General features: G+C 36.9%; 1 long non-coding RNA gene across 1 annotated transcript; it reads right to left on the bottom strand.

Moving 5' to 3' along the window:
• LOC110272234 lies at positions 6,917-11,629 on the bottom strand. The gene is made up of 3 exons (XR_002363291.1): positions 10,795-11,629; positions 10,559-10,710; positions 6,917-7,057 (listed from the first exon to the last, which is right to left on the bottom strand). It is a non-coding gene; the product is annotated as an uncharacterized LOC110272234 (long non-coding RNA).

Raw genomic sequence — 13,734 nt, 5'->3', positions numbered from 1 at the left:
GTGTGTTGTTCATGCGCCAACGTTTGCCAAAAAGTTTGAGGCAAACGTTGGAGCAAACTTTTGCTCTCCAGGGTGTTGATTTGTGATGCCAAAAGTCTGCCAGAAAGTTTGAGGCAAAATTTTGCTCAAGCTTTTTGCCCAAAAGTTTGCACAAAAGTTTTTGCTGATACCAACGTTTGGGCAAAAGTTTGGGGTCAAACTTTTGCCAAACGTTGGCCTCCCCTTGCATACTCATGGCGCCAACGTTAGCCAAAAAGTTAGGGGCTAACGTTGGCGCAAACTTTTGCTAGCCCAGGGAGATTTTTTCATGTGCCAACGTTAGCCAAAAAGTTAGAGGCTAATGTTGGCGCAAACTTTTGCTCTCCAGGGTGTGTTGTTCATGGCGCCAACGTTTGCCAAAATGTTTGAGGCAAACGTTGGCGCAAACTTTTGCTCTCCAGGGGGTTGATTTGTGATGCCAAAAGTTTGCCAAAAAGTTTGAGGCAAACTTTTGCTCAAGCTTTTTGCCCAAAAGTTTGCACAAAAGTTTGAGGCAAACTTTTGGTCAAGCTTTTTGCTCCCTGGTTCGTTTTCACTTATTCCAAAAGTTTGAGCTAAAGTTTGAGGCAAACTTTTGCTCAAACTTTTTTGTCCTCTCTTCCTCCTAGCCATTCCTTCTTGCTTCAACCTTTCTCCAAGCTTTCTTCACCTATCATTAATCAACCAAACACATCAAAGCTATGCTCAAAATCATGAGATATTCATTCTTTCATAATATGTGACAATTATAGCATAAAACCTCATGAAATTGCATTAATTCATCTATGGTTGATTAAATCAAAGGAAGCATGAAAATCTACCCAATTGGCTTGCTTATGGCTCAAGACAGTGCATAAATCAATTGAAAACAAAAGAAAAAGGCTAGTGAAACTAAGCTAAGATGACTTGTCATCACAACACCAAACTTAAAGCTTGCTTGTCCCCAAGCAAGGAAAGATTTATTGAGAAGAAAGAATGAAATGGAAGAGGATGTTCAAGCTAGCAAAGTATTATTGGTAGTTCATGGGGTTTTATGTGGATATGTAAACACTCACTTCTTATTGACTCTTAAGCCTAGAAAGTCTCCTTCAAGCTTCAAGTAACATACTGCTATGACCTCTCATTATTCCTTTATCCTTGGCTATTATTTTGTTCATAAGCTTTATTTGAGTGTCATGTGTAGCAAGTTCATTTTCTTTTCTTTATACTTGACACATTATTCACTATAGACACTTGGCTCACATTCCTTCTTAAAACATTGATGCCCAGCACCTCTTTGGGCTACTAAATGCCTTGTAGTTAGGTTGCTCTTGATAGTAGACTTTCAGCTGATGATCCCGGGTTAGTTAACCCAAGTCATCAAGTGTTGATGCACTCCAAGGAGCTTAATAATCTAAGCAGATCCTAATACAAAGACACCACAGGCATATATTCTAAGGTTCAAGCTATTGGTGTCCAGCTTTGTTTCTTTTTGTTTTTCTTTTGTTCTGTTCTTGCCACTTTTCTGGATACAGCAGGTTAACTCTAGGCAAAATGTTGTGTCCTTGCTAAAGGTTATGAAGTTTAAGACTAAAAAGCAGTTAAGTGGTTGAATAATCTGTTTGATTGCTTAGAACTAGCAATGTGCAGGAAGTTAAAATGTGCTCTTGAATGAGGTTTTGGTGGAACACCAAACTTGGAATCCTCCATTCTCCCTTGAGTTATTTTTGGTGTGCAACACCAAACTTAGCTCCTTGCAATACATATCAATTATTCAACATTTTTATTGAAAAAGCTATGAAAAGAAAACTACCTCAGGTTGGGTTGCCTCCCAACAAGCGCTCTTTTATTGTCACTAGCTTGACATTGGAGCTTTTTTTTTTATGGTGGTTGAGGATTGTAGTGCCTCAACTTATCTCCCCTGACTGTGATCTTCCTCTTTGTTCTCTGGTGTTCAATTTCGGCATGTTCCAACGAGATTATGTTGCTGACAGTGTAATAGTCATCAGTCTGTTGGCTTGCTCCCAGTTGTTGATATATCAATTGCACTTTGTCACCTTTGGAAAGCCCCTCTGTTGGAATCTTCCTATTCTTCCAACCCCTTTTTGTTTTGTTTCTGCGTTTCATCCCCTTTTTTGTTGATCTTTCTTTTATGGCTGTAGACTTACCTTGGGGATTTCTCTCTTCAGTGGCTAATACTCCAATATCCTCTTGGACTTTTTCATCCTTCTGCACAATCTTCTGCCTTGGGATATTGTTGTGAATCACCTTGTCAATTTCCATAGAGTCCCTCCTCTTATTACTAAACTGGGCTTTTGGTAATACTTTCAGAGTGACACTCTTATCATGCATCCTGAGAGTTAGTTCTCCTTGCTCTATGTCTATGATAGCTCTAGCAGTGGCCAAGAATGGCCTTCCCAGTATAATAGAGTCACCATCATCCCCATCTGAATCCAAAACCACAAAATCTACAGGGTATATGAAATTGTCCACCTTGACCAGAAGGTTTTCAATCATACCCCTGGGGTATACCGTTGACTTATCTACTAGCTCTAGAGATATCTGTACTGGTTTAACTTCCTCTATATGCAACTTTTTTACCAAGGAGGATGGTATCAAGTTGATACTTGCTCCTAGATCGCACATTGCTTTAGTGATGGTTAATTCCCCAATGGTGCAAGGTAGCAAAAAGCTCCCTGGGTCCTCAAGCTTAGGAGGAAGCCCTTTTTGAATCAAGGCTCTGCATTCTTCAGTAAGTTGTATGGTTTCTTTCTCATCCCAACTTCTTTTCTTATTGATAAGCTCCTTCAAAAACTTGGCATACAGAGGCATTTGCTCAAGTGCTTCAGCAAAGGGAATATTGATTTCCAGCTTTTTGAAAGTCTCAAGGAACTTGTGAAAATGTTGGTCCTTATCCTCTTTGTTGAATCTCTGGGGATATGGCAGTGTAGGTGTGATGCTCTTTCCTACTTGCTGCTGTCCCTGACTCACCTCTTTTGAACTGTGTGGTTGGTTACTTTTCTCTTTGAGTTTCTCAGTGCTTTTGCTTGGCATCACCTCTTGATCCTTGGCTTCATCTTCCTTTGTTTGCTCCTCATCTTATTTTGGCCTTTTGTTGCTCTCTGCTTGCTTCTTTGTAGTGTCATTATTGCTCATCAATGTTCTCCCACTCCTTAATTGTATTGCCTTGCATTCTTCCTTAGGATTTAGAATTGTGTCACTTGGCAGTGAGCTTGAAGGTCTCTCAATAGAAATCTGCTTGGAGATTTGCCCCATCTGCCTCTCTAGGCTCTTCAGGGAGGCTTCATGATTCTTGGTTGTCATTTCCTGGTGTTTCAGCATTTTGTCTATCAAGGTCTCCAAGTTAGTGATTCTTTGAGCTTCAGGTGATGCTTGTGGTGGGTTGTGAGATGTGGGTGATGGATGGTAGGCATTTTGGTTGGTGGATTGGTTATTGGACTGGTATTGGTTGGGGTTGGGGTAGTTGTTTTGAGGTTTTCTGTAGGGGTTCTGGTTAGTTTACTGCTGGTTGTGGTTTTGGTTGCTTCTTGGGTTGTTTGGGTTTGAGTTCCTCTGCCATAGTTGTTGGTTTTGGGTTTGATTATCTCCCCATCTGAGGTTTGGGTGGTTCTTCCAGGATGGATTGTATGTATCACCATACACTTCATTTGGTCCTTGGTTGTGCATATACTGTACTTGCTCTTGTTGTTGTTCTTCTTGAGTTTTTTCATTTTGCTCCCATGTGGATGATGGTTGGCTTGTGTTAACTGCTGCAACTTGGAGGATATCAATCCTCTTGGCCATTTGCTCAAATTATTGTTGAATTTGCTGCTGCATCATCTTGTTTTGAGCCAAGATTGAGTCCACTCTTTCTAACTCCATTACTCCTCTCCTTTGTGATGGTTGGCGATTTCTTTGGTGAGCAAAGAAATATTGATTGTTGGCCACCATGTCAATAAGATTTTGAGCTTCTTCTGCTATTTTCATCAGTTGCAATGATCCTCCAGCTGAGTGGTCAAGTGATTCTTGAGCCTTTAGAGTGAGTCCTTCATAGAAGTTCTTTAGCTTGTCCCACTCAGTGAACATTTCTGGTCGACATTTCCTCAGCAGAGCCTTGTATCTCTCCCATGCTTCATACAGATTTTCAACGTCCAATTGTGGGAATGTTTGCACCTCAGTTTTCAGCCTGATGACTCTTTGAGGTGGATAGAATTTGGCTAGAAATTTAGTCACCAAATCATCCTAGCTAGTGATGCTTCTTTCGTCTTGCTCCTGAGAGGTGGGTATGGTTCTCCTTGTACCTGACATACAAGCAGAACATAAGAAACGCACAAAACCAGTAGCACTTCAATCTATTGCTAGAATGAAGTTCTAGTTAGCTTAAGCAAAAATTCAAACAGTTAGTGGGTTAATCAAAAATTTGAGAAATAGAAAATAAAAATGCTAGATCTAGATCACCACTTCACTTAATCATTGTCAATCTAATCAATCCCCGGCAACGGCGCCAAAAACTTGATGTGTATTTTTGGAAAACGAATTCCAAACACACAAATCTAACCGGCAAGTGCACCGGGTCGCATCAAGTAATAAAAACTCACGGGAGTGAGGTCGATCCCACAGGGATTGAAGGATTGAGCAATTTTAGTTTAGTGGTTGATTTAGTCAAGCGAATCAAGATTTGGTTGAGTGATTTGTAATTTGCAGAATTTAGATTGCATGGAAAGCAAAGGGAATGGGTAAATTGCATTGAATTTAAAGAGAACTGAAATTTAAAGTGCTGAATCTTAAAGAACAAGAAATTAAATGGCAGAAACTTAGAACGCAAGAAATGTAAATTGTAGAATCTTAAAGTGCAAGAAATGTAAATGGCTTGAATTGTAAAGGGAATTGGGAATCGGATTTGCAGAAATTAAACAAGGAGAAGTAAAATTGCAACAAGCAGAGAAGTAAAGGATGACTTGAATTGAACCGGATCATAAAACAAAAATGTAAATGAGCTTGAAAAGTAGTAAACAGAGAATGGGAAATGGGAAATCCGGATCTCAGGACCCAAGAGACTAGAAAACCAAGTCTAGATCTCAATGCCTTCCTAGATCCAACAAGAACAATTGCAAGGGAAATGAAGAATTGAAAATTGCAGAGAAAGTAGAAGACAGAAGCAATTAACCAAATGGAAATTCAATTATGCAGTAAAATGAAACAGAGAAATCTCAGGATGAGATTGAAACAGATTTCCTTCAATTCTTCAACGCAAGATCCAAGACAAGAAAAGTAAAGAGTGCTGGGCAAGAACAAGGAAGAAGAGAGATCAATTCTCCTCCCAAATTCTCTTGAATTAAAATAACAATGCCAAGAAATGTAAAGTGAGCTCTCTACTAAGTGTACTAATCAAAACCAAAAAGAAAGCTCCCCGAAAACTTAAATCCTATGCTATTTATACACTTTCTTCAAATGGTCTTCAAGACTTCAATTGGGCCTTTGCTCTTGATGGAATTGGTTTGATAGAGGCCTTGGTTGATTGCTCTTGGTGTTTGGAGAAGAACCGAATTGAACCGGGTTTGGAATCATGAAAGCTTGAGTAAAAGTTTGAGTAAAAGTTTGAGGCAAACTTTTACTCAAACTTTTCACATCAGCCACCCCATTTTGCTGATACCAACGTTTGGGCAAAAGTTTGGGGTCAAACTTTTGCTCAAACATTGGCCTCCCCTTGCATACTCATGGCGCCAACGTTTGCCAAAAAGTTTGAGGCAAACGTTGGCGCAAACTTTTGCTCTCCAGGGTGTGTTGTTCATGCGCCAACGTTTGCCAAAAAGTTTGAGGCAAACGTTGGCGCAAACTTTTGTTCTCCAGGGTGTTGATTTGTGATGCCAAAAGTTGCCAGAAAGTTTGAGGCAAACTTTTGGTCCAGCTTTTTGCTCCCTGGTTCATTTTCACTTATTCCAAAAGTTTGAGCTAAAGTTTGAGGCAAACTTTTGCTCAAACTTTTTTGTCCTCTCTTCCTCCTAGCCATTCCTTCTTGCTTCAACCTTTCTCCAAGCTTTCTTCACCTATCATTAATCAACCAAACACATCAAAGCTATGCTCAAAATCATGAGATATTCATTCTTTCATAATATGTGACAATTATAGCATAAAACCTCATGAAATTGCATTAATTCATCTATGGTTGATTAAATCAAAGGAAGCATGAAAATCTACCCAATTGGCTTGCTTATGGCTCAAGACAGTGCATAAATCAATTGAAAACAAAAGAAAAAGGCTAGTGAAACTAGGCTAAGATGACTTGTCATCACAACTCACACCCAAGGAGTGATTCATATTATTATGAATGGGGAAACTACCCAAATTTTGGTTAGCAAAGTCAAAACCAAAGAAACTTCAGTGCTCCATGTTCTAACTATCAATAACCACCATCTCCATATTCATATCAAGAACCACCATCTCCATATTCATACCAAGAACCACCACCTCTCTATCCATATCAAGAACCATCATCTTTCTACCCATATCAAGAGCCACTATCTCCCTATTCATACAAAGGACCATCATCTTTTTACTCTTATCAAGAATCATCATCTCCTTCTTATTCATATCAAGAGCCATCGTCTCCTTATTCATATCAAGTACCATCAGATCTTGAGCTTCTCATGAAAGAATTCATACATGATGTAACGACCCAACTTCCAGAACGTCATGATCGTACCGAAAGTAAGGCGTTACTAACCTGCTTTCCTTTATTAACTATTTACTATTGAACCTTTAGTTTGATATCACGATTTACTTTTATAGAAAATTTCAGGAAAAATTTTGTTTTTATTAATTAAAATCATATAGCAAACATCACCCAGTAATAATAATCACGTAATTATTAGTAATAATAAATATTATACAAAAGAGTTTAAATAAAATTCAGGTACAACTTCTATCCCTCTGCATAAAATAAAAACTAAAGCTACAAAGGCGAGGGAATTCTATGAAAGAAACTCAAGTCATAAACTTAACTCATAAATGAATTCTAGAATCGCCCGTAGCTTCAAACTGAATCTTCGAACCTGTATCACTGAAAGGGTGGAAGATTTTGGGGTGAGAACAAACCACACGTTCTCAGTAGGGAATGGGAATGCCGTAAAAGTAATGAAATAAAATACAAATAATTAACATACTCAAGAAAGCTATATTTCATCAAACCTTTTGAATATACTCTTAGCTTTACTTTAACTAATTGATCACCTCTTTCGAAGACTCTAAACTCAAAACAGATCTCAATGACAAGATTAATTATATCAATCATTTTTCAGCCACTTAATTAATTCTTAATCATAACGTCAATTATTAATCTCTTTAAAACATTCAGAAACTAAAAGTACAAGCAAGATATTTAATTCAACATACAAACAAATCACAAGACAAGCAACACAATTACAAAGAAATAAAACAAGCAAACACAATCAAATGCAGATGCGCAAACAAGGATTATGCATGTCTAGCCCTAGTGCAGGTAATGAGCTCATTTGTCGGTTACATACCCGCTCCCGACGTTACCCAGAGTCCTCTGACCAGGTAAGACTTTCCTATTGGCTATACCCCTGTGTACAGGAAATAACCCCTCTGCCACCACAGGGTCCACTGCACGCAGGAAATAACACATCTGTCACTGCAGGGATGTATACCGACACACCTTCTGTATACAGGAAATAACCCCTCTGCCACTACAGAAATGGAACAGGTGGTCACGGTACTTCTGTAGCAAGAAATAACCCCTCTGCCTTACAGAAATAAAATATGTAACTGTACCGTAAGAAAGCGTTCTCAATGGTCACATCACTATCTATCTGATTGCCTCAATGTAGCAGATGATCACACAAATATCTCAGGAGTTGCCATAACGCAACAAATGAATAAACACATCTCTTGGGTTGCCTCAAGCAACAAATAAATATCTCTTGGATTGCCTTAAGCAACAAATCATCACATAATCATTCTCATTCTCATTATTCATCATCACTTTGACATTCTTATGCAATACCTCTTTCTTTCTCTGTTCAATCATACTATACAAACTTTACATCTTTCACTTTTACAATATCTTGGCTCAAACCATTTCTCTTTACCATTCGGATTCAAATATTATAAAATTCACCAAACTCCTGAAAAGTAATCCTTTATTTCAAGCCCAAAGCATAACTCTTTTCGTATTAAATTGAATTCAAAACATAATTCCTTTCTTTAATAATTCAAACTTGAAACATAAACCTTTCCTTGATAATTCCAAATTCAAAATAGTACAATTCTTATCTTATTTAGATAAAACACAAATAATATAATTTTTCAAGTTCAAATCTTTTAAAATGACTTTTCGAATAAAACCTCAGATTTTTATAAAATTTTGACAGCACCTCCCCTAAAACTCGGACTTAACCACCCTTACGGGTTCCCTCTTTCTCAATATCTCATCAAACCTTTCTCAACAATTGCCACAACAATAAATTCTCAAAAACATTTGATAATAGTATAGAAAATCTATTTCTCAAATTCCATATCCAAGTAATCATCAAAACAACATCGGCAGTCTAATTTCAGTTTTATTTTAAAAATATCAAACGAATTCGGAATTATGTAAACCTTATATCCACGCATCCGTCTCGGATTAAGCTTCCTATTAAACTAAAAATCACAGTTTTTCGCTAGCTCTAGCTTCGGGAATATAAGCAAAACCGTGACTGCTCTATAGTGCCTTAAAACCAGAAGACAGCAGCAGCGTACAACATTCGAAATTTCATATAAAATCCAAATTAAATCCAACAACCTTCAAAATTAATGTGGTTAAACATAACTTATCCAAATTTCTTTCTCAATTAGTTCCAGGGTCATACCATTTTTAATGAAGGATTTACGTAGCTTGAAAGTTAAGTAATTTTCTGCTGAAATCTGTTTTACAAATCATTGAACACAACCTCTTCCAAGTCCCATAACTCACTGATTAAAACATGGAAAACCCTGAAATTTAAATCATATATACTAACCATACTCAAATTTCACCTCCAATTGGTTGCATCTCAATATAATTCCAGAATTAAAAATTATAAAGGCTCAAAGTTACTGACTTAGAAAACAAAACCTGATTTTTACTGCATAATACATCTTACTTTAAAAATTCATATCTTTAAAACCACAACTCTAACAATTCTAAATTCTTATGAAATTAAAGTACTAGGACCAGAGTTTCATTTAAAATTGGTTCCATTTCAAAATTCAAACTGGAGAATATTTAATAGAGGAAACAATTTGCTGATGTCTTAAGCGTCCTGCAGAAAACCAGATTTGGCATTCCTAATTCAAAAATTTACCATAAATCATAAACTTAATGAAAAAGCCTCAAATTCACCAGTCCAGCTTCCTATATCCCAAAGCTTAATCCAGATTTGGTCTCACGCAATTCTGATCATCACAAAATTAGTTATAGATTTTCAAAGTCTCCAGCTTCATTTAAAAGTAATGTAGAAAATCAAGTTTTACATTTTAACTTTGAAAAATCTTAACTAGTTCTATAGTTAATTCAAACATCCCAAAATTGAATCCCAACAACAACTTTAATTACAGTTTACTCAGCCTTTACTCTCATATCATTTCGATTATCGTTGAATAACTGATTCACTTCCAAAGTCATCTTTTAATCTCAAAAATCAGATTTTCAGTAACTAGTTCAACATTTTAAGATTCAATCTTCCAATTATTCCTTAAGCCCAACTTCAATTAATCACTAACTAAACCCATTACAATAAACCAACTCAACAGTAATAGTTTCAATTTGACCCATCAAAATACCGAAATCACCATAATCTCTCATCAAACAATTTATAATTCAATCTCACAAAATCAACAAATTCAACCAAAGTTCCAATCAAAAATCTCAATCATTCCAATCATAATTTCAGCCACACAACTCAACTAATTCATTATAATCACATAGAGTCAGAACTTTTCAACAATTCCATCCATATCAGAGAAAACAATATCAATTACAACTTCAAACATTCACAACAAAGCCCAAAGACATTCACAGCCTTAAGCTGAATTCAATAATCCAATTGAAGCACTAACACATCATCAAACTTACTCCAAATTTTACAACCTCAACCATCATCACAATAATCCCAAACCAAACACAAATCTAACTCAGCTCATCAATTATCATTACGACAACTTTTCAATAGTTAACTCTTCAAATTTCAATTTAACAAGTATTATCAAATGAATCACCATTCACAGCCACATTTCAACCAATTCAGCAATATCACATAAAATCAGAATTGTCAACAAATCCATTAAAATCAGTCATAGCATTAACCAAAGTTAACCTTGTAAAATTAATTGTTCACAACAGCATCTAATTCCAGTCACAGCTCAGAATAATCACAACTAACTAACTAATTTCAAATGCATTTCAAGTCATTCATGTCAATTAAGAAATTCTTAACCATTGTTAACCATTTGCACTTATCCAAATAACTTTGTAGGCATTCTAAATTAAAAACGTTTAACTTTAAAATAAATCCCCTACCTCAGTTAGTCGAAACCCACAAAATTAAACGTGACTCCAATTTCGTTCTAACTTGCATCAGCAACAACAGCAGCTCTAACAGTTTCCTGATGGCATCAACAGTATCCCCTATGATAGTTCTAGCAGTAAACAGGGAAAATAGAGTAGCAGCACTGAACAAAAACATAGGTTTCCTTAGTTAGAACAGGTGAAAGACATAGGAATAGGATAGAAGCAGAGTAAGGATTAAAGCTCACGGTCTCAAAAATGGAGGAATTGGAACCAAATCAATAACTTCAATGGCAGCTCTGATGGTAGCAGAGACTCCCACAACTGCGAGAACCAGACCAGAAGCAGATCCGAGCAAGCCTCCCTTCCAAACCTCCAGAAGCAACACCAGTTCCAACAAGGCTCGACGGTGGTAGTGGAGTGGCTGACCTCAACACTGGCGACGCCGGGCAGAACAGCGACGGCGACAAAGGGGCACGAACGGCGACGTTGGGACGATGGCAACAGAGCCCTCGCCGTGATGGTCGTGAAATGAGTCGCAACGGTGACGTGCCACAGTCCCTCTCCTCGCTGGTGAACCTGGCTCGCGGTCGTTCTCTCTTCCTCTGCTGGCCCTCGACGGCGACGACTCTGGGGGGAAACGACGAGCAAAAATGGCGGCTCCTCGAGCGACAAATCGGCGGCATGAGTTCTGGCGGGAGTGGCTGCGACAAAGACGGCGCAGTGGCGGTGGGCTGAACGGAGGCAGCAGCGTGGCTCACCTCCACTTCTGATCGTAGCTCCGCCTCCTCTCTCTCGGTCCGTTTTTCTTTTGCATCCCTTCCCCCTTTACTGTTGCGACTGATTTGAGAAAGGGAAAGGTTGGTATCACGGCTGCTGGGTTTGAGAAGAGCGCAATTGGAGTAGGGTTTCGGCGGCTAGGTTTGGGAAGAATTAGGGTTTCCAATTTGGGAATTAGGGTTTCTGATTCACTTTGGGAATTTAGGTTTAGGAATTAGTGATTTTATAAAAGAATATGGATAGATATGAATAGATATTTTGATAAAATTAAAGGGTAGAGTAATTTTAAAATCAAATGTACTCTATTAAAAATATTTAGGAACATTACTTATCATCATATTGCTAAGTTCAATCAATCATTTCTAATTTAAAATATAAAATGAACATGTTAATTATATTTTGTAAAGTACAATTTAAATTCAAATATCAATTTTCTAGATTAAATCATATAAATCTCTATTATTTTTCTATCTCCGAAACTTTAATTTCAATTTATAAAATAATTAATTATAATAAAAATGGTACATAAATATTAATTGACTTAAACATAAAGTGTTTATAAAAATTAATCTAATCATTTCTAGTAAATTAATTCCTAGGAGTTCAAATTAATAACATAATTCATTCAAAATAGAATTTATTTAAATTAAATTATACAATTCTTTCTTATTTTTCAATTACCAAAATTATAATTTCAATTATACCAAATATCCAATAAAGATTATATAAAAATTCTAATTTATTTAAACTCCAATTATGATGAAATCCCATTTAATTACTTTTAGTAAAATAATTTTCTTAAAATAAAATTATCATCAAATAAAATAAATCACAAATAACTAATTATTTAATTTCTAGAAACTAGGGTTGTTACACATGACATAAAGACGAGTGTCAAAAATATAGAGAAACATGTGCAGTCAATTATCAAGTCCCAGAAAGAAGAACAAGCAAATATCTTCCCAAGAGATATAATGCAAGATCCTATAAAAGAAAGTGAGGAAATCAATCAAAGGAGTTTATACTCCAAGGAATTAGAGAACTTTCCACCCTTACACATGGAAGAAGCGGGAGATGCAAAAATAAAGAAGGAAGATGCACAAACAAAGGAGGTTGTAAGTGATGAAAAAAATTATGGGAATCTACACTCTAATTAAGTAGAGACTGGCATAGAGAGTGAATTTATTGAACCACCAATTCACAAAGTTCTTGATGAAGGGTACACTCTAACCATCACACAACACCCAAATTTTGAAATCAAAGAAGTAAAGAAAACCAAGGAAAGCACTGAAAAGGGGATTGTGACCAAGAAACAGAAGAAAATATCCATGAAAATAAGAAGGTAAAAAAAAATAATCCAACCTCTACACCAACAAGCATGGTGAATCAAGTTAATCACAATAAAAGAAAGCTTGTTCGGAAGAATTTATATCAAGGGCACTAATTTTCACCTTTCCCTCCTTGGAGACATTTCTCTTAACCAACTGGAAGAAGAGGAAGAAGATTCAACAATCAAGTGTCAAGCTAGTGACATTAAAGAAGCACTTGTCGAGAGGCTGATAAACCCCAATTTTGTGGTTTATATTGTATAGAATTTGGGGGTTTTTGTCAATTTTTCTCACACATATTCACAAGAATTTCATGGTTTTGTGTTCTCTTCCTAATATTGCTTCATGATGAAAAACATTATTCTTTTTCCTTAAAATTTCTCTATTTTGATCCACTTCTATTACCATTCGATGCCATGACATGTTTGTTGAATGATTTCAAAAATTATAGGGCAAGGATGGCCTAGAAGAGAGAAAGAAAGCATGCACAAGAGGAAGAAACATGAAGATTTGGATTTTGGGAATTCCAGCATGGGCGCGCACGCGCACCTCGCGTGCACGCGTGGATGTGGATAGCTGGAAGCGGCGCGCAAGGATGGACGCATCCGCGCAGATTAGGAAAATCCACACCGGCACGCGCGCGTACATGGCGCGCACGCGTGGATCACAAAAACAATTGGCGCGCATGCACGCATGGCACGTACGCGTGATAAGCTGCACATGACCTCGTTAAAAAAATCGTGCCTGGTGATTTCTGAGGCTCAAGAGGCCCAAATTCAAGCTGTTTCTACATGGAAAAGACCCAAGGATGCTAGGGGAAAGGGGGGGATCATTCATTTTACACTTAGACACAATTTTTAGCTAGTTTTTGGTTCTTGTTCTTCTAGAGAGAGAAACCCTTGTTCTTCTCTAGATCTAGCTTTGATTTGATCTCCCCTTGTTGAATTCTGAATTGGATCTTGTTAATTACTAGTTTAATTGCTTAATTTGAATTCCTTAGTATAATTTTGCTTAGATCTTGTGTTAGTTTTATAATTTCTTATCAATTGTCATTTTATACCCATTTCATGAATGTTGTGA

Source organism: Arachis ipaensis, chromosome B05, assembly GCF_000816755.2.
Source record: "Arachis ipaensis cultivar K30076 chromosome B05, Araip1.1, whole genome shotgun sequence".
NCBI classification, from domain to species: Eukaryota; Viridiplantae; Streptophyta; class Magnoliopsida; order Fabales; family Fabaceae; genus Arachis; species Arachis ipaensis.
This window is presented reverse-complemented; position numbering and strand designations above follow the sequence as displayed.